Below are 13,401 nucleotides of genomic sequence, written 5' to 3' on the forward strand. Positions count from 1 at the left end.
AGGTGTGATCAACTGGCCCCAGTTGGTTCGGGGATAATTGTATCCATGTATCATGACTCAAAGCTTGCTCCTCAAGGACAGTCTCCTCTAAATGTCTACCATGATCACAGGTGTGTCCCAAAACTCTCCCAGGCATCTAATTCCCTTTTAAGCTCTTTGTAATCCCCATATCTTAATTTTCTGTTAAAAGTCCTCATAGAGGATGGGGAAATAGATCTATATGCCTATATTTATAGGTTTAGTATTAAGGTGGCAGAAGGACACTGGACCTCTACTCAAGTACTCCCTCAATGCAAGAATACTTTCTTCTATTAAATTGACATTCTTTGATGCTCACCCTCCCGACACAGCCGCTAAAGACAAATGGGTACATAAGCAAATGTGGTGAAGAAAGCTGATGGTGCCTGGCTATCAAAAGGTATTGTATCTGGGGTCTTAAAGGCTTGAAGATAAACAAGCAGCCATCTAGCTTAGAAGCAACAAAGCCCACATGGAAGAAGCACACCAGCCTGTGTGATCACGAGGTGTCGAAGGGATCAGGTATAAGGTATCATTAGAACAAAAAAAATCTTACCATAGTGAATGAAGGAGGAAGTGCAGAGTGGAGACCCAAAGACTATTTGGCAGATCCCCTCACAGAGGGGTCTAGGGGAGGAGATGAGTCAGTCAGGGTGCAATGTAGCACCAATGAAAAATACAGCTTTCCTCTAGTTCCTAAATGCTTCCTCCCCCCATCCGCCGCCCACTATCATGATCCGAATTCTTCCTTGAAAGTCTGGATACAACAGAGGATGTACACTGGTGCAGATAGGAGCTGGAGGCACAGGGAATCCAGGGCAGATGATACCTTCAGGACCAGGGGTGTGAGTGGTGATACTGGGAGAGTAAAGGGTGAGTGGGTTAGAAAGAGGGAACTGATTACAAGGATCTACATGTGACCTCCTCCCTGGGGGATGGACAACAGAAAAGGAGGAGAAGGGAGATGTCGGACAGGGAAAGATATGACAAAATAATAATTTATAAATTAGCAAGGGCTCATGAGGAAGGGAGCAGCGTGGAGGAAGGGGGAAAAATGAGGACCTGATGCCAAGGGCTTAAGTGGAGAGCAAATGCTTTGAAAATGATGAGGGCAATGAATGTACAGATGTGCTTTACACAATTGATGTATGTATGGATTGTGATAAGAGTTGTATGAGCCCCTAATAAAACATTAAAAAAAAAGTCCTCATAGAAAACATTGACATTCCCCCTGTTGATCCAAAGTTTAGGAAAACTCCTTGGACAGGGATTCTGGAAGTAGCATCTAGGGCTGACTATGCCCCTAAATGTTCAGCTGGCTATTTATTCACTCAACATGTGTACGAGGAGGTGCTCCCCCAACAACCAGGAAAACTCCCCTAGGCAAGCATCAAGTGGGCAGCTCACCTGATGGCGTCACCTGCACCCAGTGGCGTCACCTGGGAAAGCTCTTTCTGATCACAGTGGATTGTTTCATAAAAGCAGTTTCACTTGAACCTTGTTTTTTGTGATGGCCAATTTAAGAGGACAATGTGAGACTGGGAAGTTTTGTTTCCTGTTTGGGAAAAATGCTGCAGAAACTGTTGTGGTGTTGAACACAGCTTATAAGGAACACAAAAATTCAAGAGTACAAGTTGTTTTCTTTCACCTTTTAAAAAATGTGAAATGTTGATTGTGTTAGACAGGCTTCTCTAGAGAGATAAAACCAAATTACTGATCATTTTAATTATATATATATTTATAAAGATAACAATAAATGAACTGTTAAATTATATACAGATAGATATATAATATAAGAAATGAACAGTTAAATTATAAAGCAGTACAATGGCTCAGTGCAACTCACTCCTGAGAGAGTTGTGAGACACTGGCAGTCCTTCAAGTTTTGAGGGCCGCTAGGTAGTCCTCCGTAGAGAGATCCAGGCTATCCCGGCACAGACAGCAAACAGCAAGGCAGGTCACCAACAGTCAGTCCCCAACGCCAGAGATGTAAATTCCAATTCTCTGGTGAGGCAGGTCTTAAAGGGGCCTCAACTTACAGCGACACAATCTATAGGTTAGGTGCCCCACAGGCAGTGTAGCTTGCAAATTGAGGCACAGAACAAGCAAGACAGCCCCACACTGGTCCGATGATCAAAGAGTGAGAGACAATAAGGTGAGATACACAGAGCCATTATCTCTCCGCCCTTCAATTAACCCCACATGTGTTTATTGGCCAGGCTGGCACAATAAACTGTCTCATCGATTGATGAGAAACCTCGTTCTGAATGTCCACCAACTTTCTGAAAGGACAAAAATTTCAACTCATAGTGCATTTGGAGTTTGTTCCACAGGTCAGACTGTTAATCAAGCTTTCTATTTAGAGGTTCTGAAAAGATTGCATACCAGTGAGTGACAAAAAAGGCCTGATTTGTGGTAAATCAGGGACTGGCTTTTCCACCACAACAATGCACCTCCTCATACAGCCATCTCAGTGTGCCAGTTTGAGGCAAAAAATAACATGCCTCTCTTACCCCATGCACCTTACTCCTTGCGACTTCCTTTAGTTTCTGTGAATGAAGAGGGACATGAAAAGACAGCAATTTGAGGACGTAGAAGAGGTGAAAGAAAAAATCGAGGGAGGTGCTGTCCACCATCCAAACAGATGAGTTTGAAAAATGTTTCCAAGAATGGACCTGAAGATTTGACAAAGGTATTAAGTGTACTGGAGAATACTTTGAAATAAAAATAAAATTAATGTACAGTTTTGAGGGAAAACAAAACACCGGGGCTTTTTGGGTACTCCGTCATTTACTGAGAACTTACTATGTGCCAGATACTGCGTAAGGCACCGCTGGTGATACAACAATGAACAAAAGAGACTGAGTCACTGCTCTGCTGGTGTTTCTATTCTAGTGGGGAATCAGACAGCAAACAGTGTTTCAGGAAAAAATTCATCACTCATCTGGATCTGCATTTCTAATATCATCCTTGGAAGCAGGGGGCCTTCATTAGCTTTCCTGGACCCTTCCGAGGCATTGCTCTAGAATCATATAAATGAAGGTGAAACAGAGTTTTTAACAGTTTTATTGGTGTGTAATTCACATACGATTCAATACAATAGTGGGTCACATCAAAAAGAGTTGTACAATCATCCCCACAATCCGTTTTAGAACATTATCTTCATGCTTGTACTCATTAGTAGCTCCCCACTTTCCCCCAACCTCCCCTGCCATACCCCCAAGGAACCATTAGTCTAGTTACTGGGTCTATAGATTTTCCTATCCTGAATTTCATATACAGAAAAATATTTTTTAAAACTAATAATAATAACAAAACAAAAACAGATAAAACCTCAATTAAAAGAAATGAACACATTAAAGACTAGAACAAATTAAAATGAATCATAAGGGTGATAGGGTACTAAAAATTAACCTAACTGCCTCTGCAATAATCCTCTATCCAATCAATGCATTCTGCAGAAATCAATTTTTATAACTTTTCCAGGCAAACTTAAAAAACAAAACCCCCAAACTCACTGCCATTGAGTCATTTCTGACTCATGGCAACCCTATAGGACAGGCTAGAACTGCCTATGTAGGTTTCTGAGACTGTAACTCTCCACGGGAGTAAAAAGCTTCATCTTTCTCCCACAAAGTAGCTGTTGGTTTTGAATCCCTGAACGTGGCACAGTACACCATCATGGCTCCTTATCCAAGGCGACAGAGTGTTGAAGGTGATGGTTAAGGTTAGGTGTCGCTTGGCTGGACCATAATTTTCAGTAGTTTGGCAGATATGTATAGTCGCCTCCATGATGAGATCTAATATAACGTAATGTCTCCCCTGATAAGATCTGCTATGAGCAATCAATTAAAATGAGCTTTCTTTAGGGTGTTGCATGCTTCGAATATATGTGGATCTTCTAGAAAAACCTGCTTGTCTGTGTGTGTGTGTGTGTGTGTGTGTGTGTGTGCTGGATCTGGATTCTGCTTCTGGATTGCCATGTGATCCCCAGTTTTATTTTATTTTTTTTTGCCTGGAACTTTTATTTTTTAACGTGATTTCTGTACAGGGACACATGTAATCCTTTTACAAATAAAACCGATCACCAGAAGAAACACAGACAAAACCAAAACTGGCATCTGACGTGATTCCATAGGCGTTTAAACTTCAAACCCAGCCAAGAAGTTGGTGACAATCTCTTTCAGCTTTGCGTCTGACTGCTCGGAGATCTTTCCATCAGCCCTGATGTTGCCCAGCAGAGCCTGGTGCTGGCTGATGACATGGGACAAGAAAGCATTCTCAAACTTGGTGATCTTGCTGGGTTCTAGTTTATCAAGGTAACCCCTCACGCCAGCATAGATGACAGCCACTTGCTCTTCACTAGCCATGGGGGAGTACTGTCCTTGCTTCAGCAACTCAGTGAGACGCACACCCCGACTCAAGAGCTGCTGAGTGGCGGCATCAAGGTCAGAACCGAACTGGGTAAAAGCAGCCACCTCCCGATACTGGGCCAACTCCAGCTTCATGGTGCCAGCCACCTGCTTCATGGCCCTGGTTTGCGCAGCAGACCCGACATGGGCCACAGACAAGCCAACGTTAATGGCAGGGCGGATACCTTTGTAGAACAATTCTGTTTCCAAGAAGATCTGTCCATCAGTAATGGAAATGACATTGGTTGGAATATAAGCAGACACATCGCCAGCCTGTGTTTCAATGACTGGCAGGGTGGTCAAGGAGCCACCACCAAAAGAGTCATTCATTTTGGCCGCTCGCTCCAGCAGACGGGAGTGCAGGTAGAACACATCCCCAGGGTAGGCCTCGCACCCGGGGGGCCGGCGCAGCAGCAGGGACATCTGACGGTAAGCCACAGCCTGCTTGGATAAGTCGTCATAGATGATTAAAGCGTGTTTGCCGTTGTCCCTGAAATACTCGCCCATTGAGCAGCCCGAGTACGGAGCCAGGTACTGAAGAGGGGCAGCATCCGAAGCCGTGGCCGAAACCACAATGGTGTACTTCATGGCATCTGCATCTGTAAGCCTCTTCACCAACTGGGCAACGGTGGATCTCTTCTGACCGACAGCAACGTAGATACAGCACAGCTTCTTCTTCTTGTCAGTCCCATCATTGAAGCGTTTCTGGTTAATGATTGTGTCAATAGCAATGGATGTTTTGCCTGTCTGTCGGTCCCCAATAATCAGCTCACGCTGGCCACGACCAATGGGCACCAAACTGTCCACAGCCTTAATGCCGGTCTGCATTGGTTCACGCACGGAAATCCGAGGGATGATTCCAGGGGCTTTCAGTCCAACTCGCCTGCGGGTCTTGGAACCAATTGGACTCTTTCCATCAATGGCATTTCCAAGGGCATCCACCACAGGGCCCAGTAGCTCCTCACCCACGGGGACGTCCACAATGGCGCCTGTCCTCTTCACAATGTCGCCTTCCTTAATGAGCTTATCGTTTCCAAACACGACAACACCAACATTGTCAGGCTCCAAGTTCAGAGACATGCCCTTCAAGCCGGAAGAAAACCACCATTTCTTCTGCCTGCACATTCCTCAGCCCGTGTACTCGAGCAATACCATCACCAATGCTCAGGACCCGTCCAGTCTCTTCAAGGTCAACGGACGTGTCAGCACCAAGAATTCGCTCTTCCAGAATGGAGGACACCTCGGCGGTGCCAGTCTTCTGCAGGCAAGCCTTCGACGCATGGAGGTTCCGTGCAGCAATGAAGGAGGCCCCCAAAGCATTTTTGGAGACCAGCCCGGCTCGCCGAGGAAGGGCGCGGACCACGGCCGCGGCGACGCGCACGGACAGCATCTTCACCACGTCTCTGCGCCGGGAAGCAGCCGCAGCCTCCGGACTGACTGGGACCCCCAGTTTTATTTTTTCAATGTGCTACAATGACCTGCCATAAAGCCTGCTGGTGACATCCAGGACCAGCAGGCTTTATGGCAGGTCATTGTAGCACATTGAAAAAATAAAACTGGGGATGTCATCAGCAGACTGCCATGTTACCTGTGACCTTAGATTAATTTGCCTCTCAACTAGCAGTTTGCTGTCTGAACTACTGATTTGAGATGCCTCAGTCCCTGCAGCTACCTGAGTCAAGATTTCTAACTCACACAATTGGAACTTGCCCGTCTCTACAATGATGTGTGCTTATTTCCATTGTAACTCCCCTCCCTTCTCCCACATTGGGATTTAGTCTAAGACAGTGCTCCAAAATGTACAACATGATGTGGGTGGTGTTTGTTTGTAACCTACTTAGAATCTGGACGAGAAGAGAGAGAGAGAGAGAGATTGACACTATATAGTGAAGGCTCCATAAAGATTTTTTTTCAATGCTATTATTTCAAACTCCTAGGAAGATGCCAAACACATTTTGACACCTAATCAATATTTGTTTAGTGGATGAATCTCAGAAAGAGAAAAGGGGAGTAAAAGGGAAGAATTTCCTCATTGTGATTGTAAACCTTCAGATCTATCTCTTTTCCTCTCTCCTCTCTGGAGACCACTATTCTTCCAACTCTAACTTCTCTGTCTCCGTGGGCATTGGACCCACGTGATTTCCAGGCCCAAGATTATAGAATTAAACTGTGGGATCTGCTCCTTTCCACTCCCTCTGACCCTGAGAAGAGGCACTGACTCACTGTTGGCTACAATCAGAGTGAATTCTTGGGCCTGAGGCTAGTCCTCTCTTGGGAGAAAACTTTCCCTCTCCGTTCTTCCTCAGAGAAGAGAATGTTTCCTAAGCATCTAAAATAATCTTCCCTGATGAGTTTAGGTCTGAGCTCACACAGAGAGAAGTCAGGCAGGTCTGGAATCAATTGGTGACAGACCTTAGGGAGTAGTGAGAACTGTGGTACCCTGGACAGCTGGACCCTGTGTGGCCTCAACCATACTTTTAAAACATTCTGTAGGCCAACCAGCTCAATCTGTGGCCAGTGGGGCTCTAGACCAGTGGACCACTGACTTATGGCATATGTCACTTATGATAAGCAAGCAAGGGAGTTCTTGATCTTCACTCTGCAGCGTGTCTTCCTTGAGTCCTTGAGACGTTGCTTGGAGCGAGGAGGGCATTGTCCCTGGGAATCAGAATGTGGGTTAATACCTTCAAATATGATCATGCCATGGACATTCGACTTGCTATCAGATGTCAAATGATTAGCTCTCAAACAAAAGCCGCCTTTGACTATTGGGAGGAGAGTCCTTCTGGGTCAGAAGGATGAATTTTCTGATGAATCGGTGAATAGTCGTGAGGGGAACAAATCAGACTCGTGTGGTGTCACTTGTTCTTTATAACCCATGTAGTTCAATGAGTTGACATCTGATCATTCCTCCTGTGATGCCCCCCCGCCCACCCACCCCCCCTTCTTTACACACAGAGAGAAATTAAGAGTCCTTAGATAATTACACTTTAGGGAAATAAGCCTCAGAGCGAAGCTAGAGTTTCCTGAGCAGGATGAAAAGCAAAGAGAGATGCAGAAGATGGTGGCAGGTGAGGAATTCACTCTCCTTGTCTCTGAGGAATCAAGCCGGTCTCAGGGAAACGGAACAAATTCGCTCCTCAGCAAGGCAGATTCCTGGAGGATTGAACAATGAGGAATCTTCTCGGCACATTTTCAGTCGCGATGTCCAGGGAATAGAAAGGGGAATCAATTCCTTCTCCCCTGATGGCTTCAACCGATGTTATTCTCCAAGGCACTGGGTCATATTCCCAAAGCCAAGTTAGGTCAGGCCCGGATCGTGCATCACATTAGTTAAGGTTATATTGATTTCAGGGAAGAGGAGTGGCCTTTGGCTGACTGAAACAAAAGGAGGACTAATTGGAAGGCTCTTGGGAGCTTGTGTAGATCAAGGGGAAAGCCGATTAGGCACAGCTCAGCAAGCGGAACGCAGCATGCGGAGTTCACGCTTGGAACACAATCGCAAGGACCCCAAATCTTCCCACGGCTGCAACAGTGCCCTCGAACTCCTGCGGCTGAGGACATGGAGCTCTTGTGTCAGGCTCCCTAACTTTCCCCTGGATTGTAAAACTATCCGGTGCCCTCCTCCTAATGTCACCCTGCCTTTCATTTAGCACAGTCAGTATCTATTATACAAGGGGACTTCCAAAAGTTAGTGGGGAAATACCAATTTCATCTCATTTTTCTTTCCTTTTTTAAAAACATTTTATTAGGGACTCATACACCTCTTATCACAATCCATACGTACATCAATTGTATAAAGCACATCTGTACATTCTTTGCCCTCATCCTTTTCAAAGCATTTGCTCTCCACTTAAGCCCTTGGCATCAGGTCCTTTTTTCCCCTCCCATTTTCCATGAACTTTTTGAAGTCCCCTCATATTTAATCAGATAAGAGAACTAATACATTCCCTGATTTCTTTCCTGTGTTACCGTCCTTGAGTAAAATGAGAACACTTCTTCAGGATTTAGTTTATTCATTGATATTTTATTTATTATAGGCCATGCATTCTCCTTACTGGCTCAAAACCAGCACTTGCATATTAACACATAACTCTGGACGTGTCCCACTGCATATGCATTATGAGAGTCCGTATATTCCCCAGGTCATTCATCCTGAGATGGCTAGCAATCGAGAGGAGAAATCCCTCTAGTCCAGAGGTCAGCAAGCTTTTCTGTAAAGCACTGGGGGGGAAAAATGCCACGTTTTAGATTTTGTGGGCCATTTGGTCCCTCTTGCAATTACTCACTTACTGTCGTAGCCATAGGGAACGTAGAAATAAATGAGCACGGCAGTGCGCTCATGAACAGCATTCGCAGCAAGTTGGAATTTCATGTAATTTTCATGTGTTGTCAAGTAATCTTTTTCATGTTTATTTTAATTTATTATTAATTGGGAGTTAATACATGTCACATCACTCCATAGTTCAATCACAGCGAGCAGTATCATACAATCGCTATGGCAAGCCAGTTTAAGTAATCTTCTTTCGATGTTAAAAAATGATTAAGAATGTCAAAATCACTCTTAGTTTGCAGATTATACAAAAAACAGGTAGTGTCCAGGTTTCTCCTGTGGGACAGTTTGTCAACCCCTGCTTTGCTGTTCCTTCTGACTCATAGTGACCCGCATCCTGGCCCTGTGTGCGACAGAAGGAAACAGCGTCTGGTCCTGCACCGTCCTCACATGGTTATGTCTGAGCACATGGTTGCAGCACTGCTCCGATGGATATCTTCGAGTGTCTTCCATGTTTTCACTGTTGTGCTTTTCCAGGGGCTGGTCCTTCCTGATGGCCTGTCCGAAGGATGTCAGACGCAGTTTCCCCACCCTGACTTCTACGGAGCATCCTGACTACTTCTCCCAACACAGATGGTTTACTCTTCCGGCAGTCCATGGCACTTTCAATATTTTTCCCCAAAGACATCATCCAAATGCCATCAGTTCTTCTTCGGTCTTTCTTCACGGTCCAGCTTTTACATGCCTATGAGGTGATGAAAATATCAGGCCTTGCGTCTGGGACACCGTACTCCTCACAATGATACAAATTCTGCTTGAATTTAGAGAACATCTCATGCACCAATTTGACACGTTGAACACTAACGACAAAAGACCTGCTGAGTTGTACGATAACAGCAAGAACATCCTATATGAAGAAAGCAAAATGTCATGTAAAAGACAAGAAAGAAAGAAAGAAAAGACCAAAGTGCCAGAAGAGACTCTGAAACTTGCTTTAGAAGAACTGAAACAAATGGGGAAAGGTGAAGAAGTAAAAGAGCTAAACAGAACATTTCAAAGGGCAGCTCAAGAAGACAAAGTAAAATATTTTAATAAAACATGCAAAACCTCACGTTAGAGAGTCCAAAAAGTAGAACATGTATGGGAGATGATTGAAAATACCCTGGCTAAGGTCAGGCACACCTTAGTCCTCAAAGCCCTTGGTTGTGAAGGACATCTTTGGTCCTTCAACACTCCAAAAGAGGTTGTGCAGTAGAATTATCCAATGCAGTGTCGCTTGATCTCTTGACTGATGCTCCCATGAGTCTTGACTATGGATCCAAGGAAACGGAAATCCGTGACAACGCCAACCTTTTCTTTATAATGTGGTCTGTTGGCTCAGTTGTGAGGATTCTTTTTCCATTACACTGAGTTGCACGCCATCCATTCTGAAGGCTGCAGTCTTTGATTGTCATCAGCCAGTGCATCAAATCCAACTGACTTCCACCCAAGGTTGTGTTATCTGCATGTCACAGGTTGTTAATGAACTTCCTCCAACCTGGTGCTTTATTTTCTCTGTATAGTCCTTTTCAGGTTATTCTTTCAGCATACATATTGAGTAAGTATTTACTCAACACTTACATATACTTTCCTTATTTTAAATCATGCAGTGGTCCCGTATTCTGTTCGATCCACTGATTCTTATCCCTGATTCCTATTTATGTACAGGTTCTGCCCAAGCACAATGAAGTGTTCTGGAATTCCCATTTTTCTCAAAACTATGCATAGCTTGCTATGATTCGGACAGTTGAATGCCTTTGCATTGTCAATAAAACACAAGTAAACAATTTTTCTGGAATTCTCTGCTTTCAGTCAAGATCCATCTGATGTCAGTAATGATACCCTTTGTTCCGTGTTCTCCTGCTTTGTCCTTTATTATTCACTATATTGAGCAGAAGAAGGAGCTTTGGTGCCAAGGTCTATTTAACACAAGACTGCTACCACAAGTAGGCAGTTCCAACCCATCATCCCCTCCCTGGAAGAAAGATGAGGCTATATAGGGTATCCAAGAGTCAGAATTTACTTGATGGCAGTGGCTGGTTTTGACTGAACAGATGTATGGACTTATAAAATTAAGATGACAAAATAACAGGTATTACTTATGACACCTACTTGTTTCTTAAAATGACAAGCATATATTCAAGACAAGGATAGAACCATAAAATATTAACTAGATAAGATTTTCTTATTCCCAGGCATTTCTTTATCATATAGCAGAATGCATAAAAGATCATGTTACACGCTAAATTTCTTTGTAGTTGTTTCTTGGCCGTCTGTTTTATAATGTACTATCTAAACATTTATTGTTAACCCAGTCAATGAAACTAGGGGTCTTTAAGAGATAAAACACCTACTCGCAGTAATAATGATGGCTTGCGTTTGTTTTGCATTGGATAGTTCACAAAAATTAAGATCCTCACAACAACCTCTGAGTTAAACAGACACGTTATTATTACCCTAATTTAAAGAAGAGTGACCTGCTCAAGATTACAGGTGTAAGGGACAAAGAAGTAGGAGGAACACTCTGGTCACACCTCTGATTCACAGAGTGGTTTCCATAAAAAAATAATATGATCATATAATCCAAGAACCAGGTAATGAGTAATTCCTGATTTACCAGTTGAGGAACATAGTGTCTCACCACAAAGAAAGGCTCTGTTTTGTCAACTCGAGGCCCACATGCCCAGATCATCAGGAAATCCAGACCTCCCCTCTCTCCCTTACTCACCCCAGCTCCTTCCTCCAACATGTCTGGGAATCACAGTGATAACTACAACAGCTGATTGTTCTGGAGGGTGTTGCCTCTGCTGCTGTGGAAGCCAGGAGCCCAACATCACTGCTGACTCCAGAACTATACAAAGTGATGCCCTTGTCCGCTTCCATTGCTGCCCACAGGATTTGAGCACAGTACCTCTATCTAATAAAATCCCTCCCCCAGTCTGAGGTAATTGCTTTGTAACTCTGACCCAAGCTTTCTGGGTGCACTCACCTCATCTTTGATTATCTGCTCACACCCAGGTCATCTGAGAGAAAGGACTTGGATTGAGCTTCCTATACTCAGTGTGGCTGGTACTGATGCATCGCCACTCCTGGGTTCTGTAAAACCAGGAGGAAGACACTCCTGTGCTCAGGAGCCCTCTTTTAGGGATCCCAGGGTCACCCTGCTTTGGATTCATTCCCTCCTAGTCTCTTCCCCAGGGCATAAGCCAAATGCACATCTTCTTTACCTTCTTTAATCCCTTCCCTCTCTCTTCCCTCATTTCCCCTCTCTATCACTTTCCTTACATTTTAACTTTCTGTGGTGGAAAATTTCAGACAGATTGTACCCCCCGACCCCGGTGGGGAATGTGATATTATCACCACCCATGCACCCACCACCTAGCAATATATATATATATTTTTAGTTCCCAAGTTTTATTAAAGGGCTTATACAAAATATTCCCAAGAAGACTTAATCCTCATCTTCCTCCTCTTCCTCATCCTGGTTAATCTGGAAGTAGTGTAATTCATAGCTTTCTTTGCTGTTGGCCACCACACGCAACCAATCACGTAGATTATTCTTCTTCAAATATTTTTTTGTGAGATATTTCAAATACCTTTTGGAGAAAGGCACCTCAGAGGTTACCGTAATCTTGCTCTTGCTTCTTTCAATGGTTACGACTCCTCCCCCAAGATTACTGGCTTTCCCATTCACCTTGATTCTTTCCTGAAGAAACTGCTCAAAATTGGCAGCGTCCATGATTCCATCTTCTACAGGGTGGGTGCAATCCAGCATGAACTTCAGAACCTGCTTCTTTTTTTTACCCCCCTTCGCCACAGGCTTTTTCACAGGTGCCATGGCGGCAGCGGCGGCAGAAAGGCAATATTTTTAAAAACAAAAAGACTAAGAGGAAAGGAGAAAGAGAGAGTGGACCACAACCTGGCCCACCAACCTCCAAGGATGATATTCCTGCTCAGAGCAGCCAATGCACAGAGAGGACCATAGCACCAGCCCCACTACTAGACACAGTGTCCCCTCATTGACCCATAGCGCTATAGGGGACAACACAGTGCGGGAATTCTGCCCAGTCTGACCCTCCCAAACTGGAGCAAAACATGAAAGGGGTGCAACAGAGCAGCAAGGGGAGCAAAGCAATGAAGTCCCCGAGGAATCCCCAAAATAGATATCAGGGGCAGGACTTAGCACCTCATCAGACTGGATCAAAAAACATTCATAAAGGTCAAACATTCATAAAAGACGCACCTGGAACTATTCATAAGCTTCCCCCCACCCCATTTCCATATCTATCTATATAAGAGAGGCAGGATAAACAATCCCCAGAAGAAAACAAGGAGACCAACAGTTCCGGGGGGACATGGGAGAGGGGGAGGTGGGGGAAAGGAAGAGGGTGGGTAAGCCAACAAACCCAGGGACAAGGGAACAACAAGTGATCTAAAATTGATGGCGAGGTGGGCATAGAGCACCTGGTAGGGTTTGATCAAGTGCAATGTAGCTGAGTGGAATTATTGAAAGCTGAATGGAGGTTGAACATGATAGTGGGATAAGAGGAAAGTAAAAGGAAATAGAGGCAAGAACTATTTATAGAGGTCTAAATACAGGCATGTACATATATAAATCTATTTATATATAAATGATAAGGACACAGATCTATGTACATA

The 13,401-nt window shown here is 44.2% G+C and overlaps 2 pseudogenes; both read right to left on the reverse strand.

The window, feature by feature from the left end:
• Positions 1–4,012: 4,012 nt before the first annotated feature.
• Positions 4,013–5,868, reverse strand: LOC142445333 (ATP synthase F(1) complex subunit alpha, mitochondrial pseudogene; annotated as a pseudogene).
• A 6,271-nt stretch (positions 5,869–12,139) lies between these two features.
• Positions 12,140–12,596, reverse strand: LOC142447222 (large ribosomal subunit protein eL22 pseudogene; annotated as a pseudogene).
• Between the last annotated feature and the right edge of the window lie 805 nt (positions 12,597–13,401).

The sequence above is a fragment of the Tenrec ecaudatus genome, chromosome 4, assembly GCF_050624435.1.
Source record: "Tenrec ecaudatus isolate mTenEca1 chromosome 4, mTenEca1.hap1, whole genome shotgun sequence".
In the NCBI taxonomy this organism is placed as follows: Eukaryota; Metazoa; Chordata; class Mammalia; order Afrosoricida; family Tenrecidae; genus Tenrec; species Tenrec ecaudatus.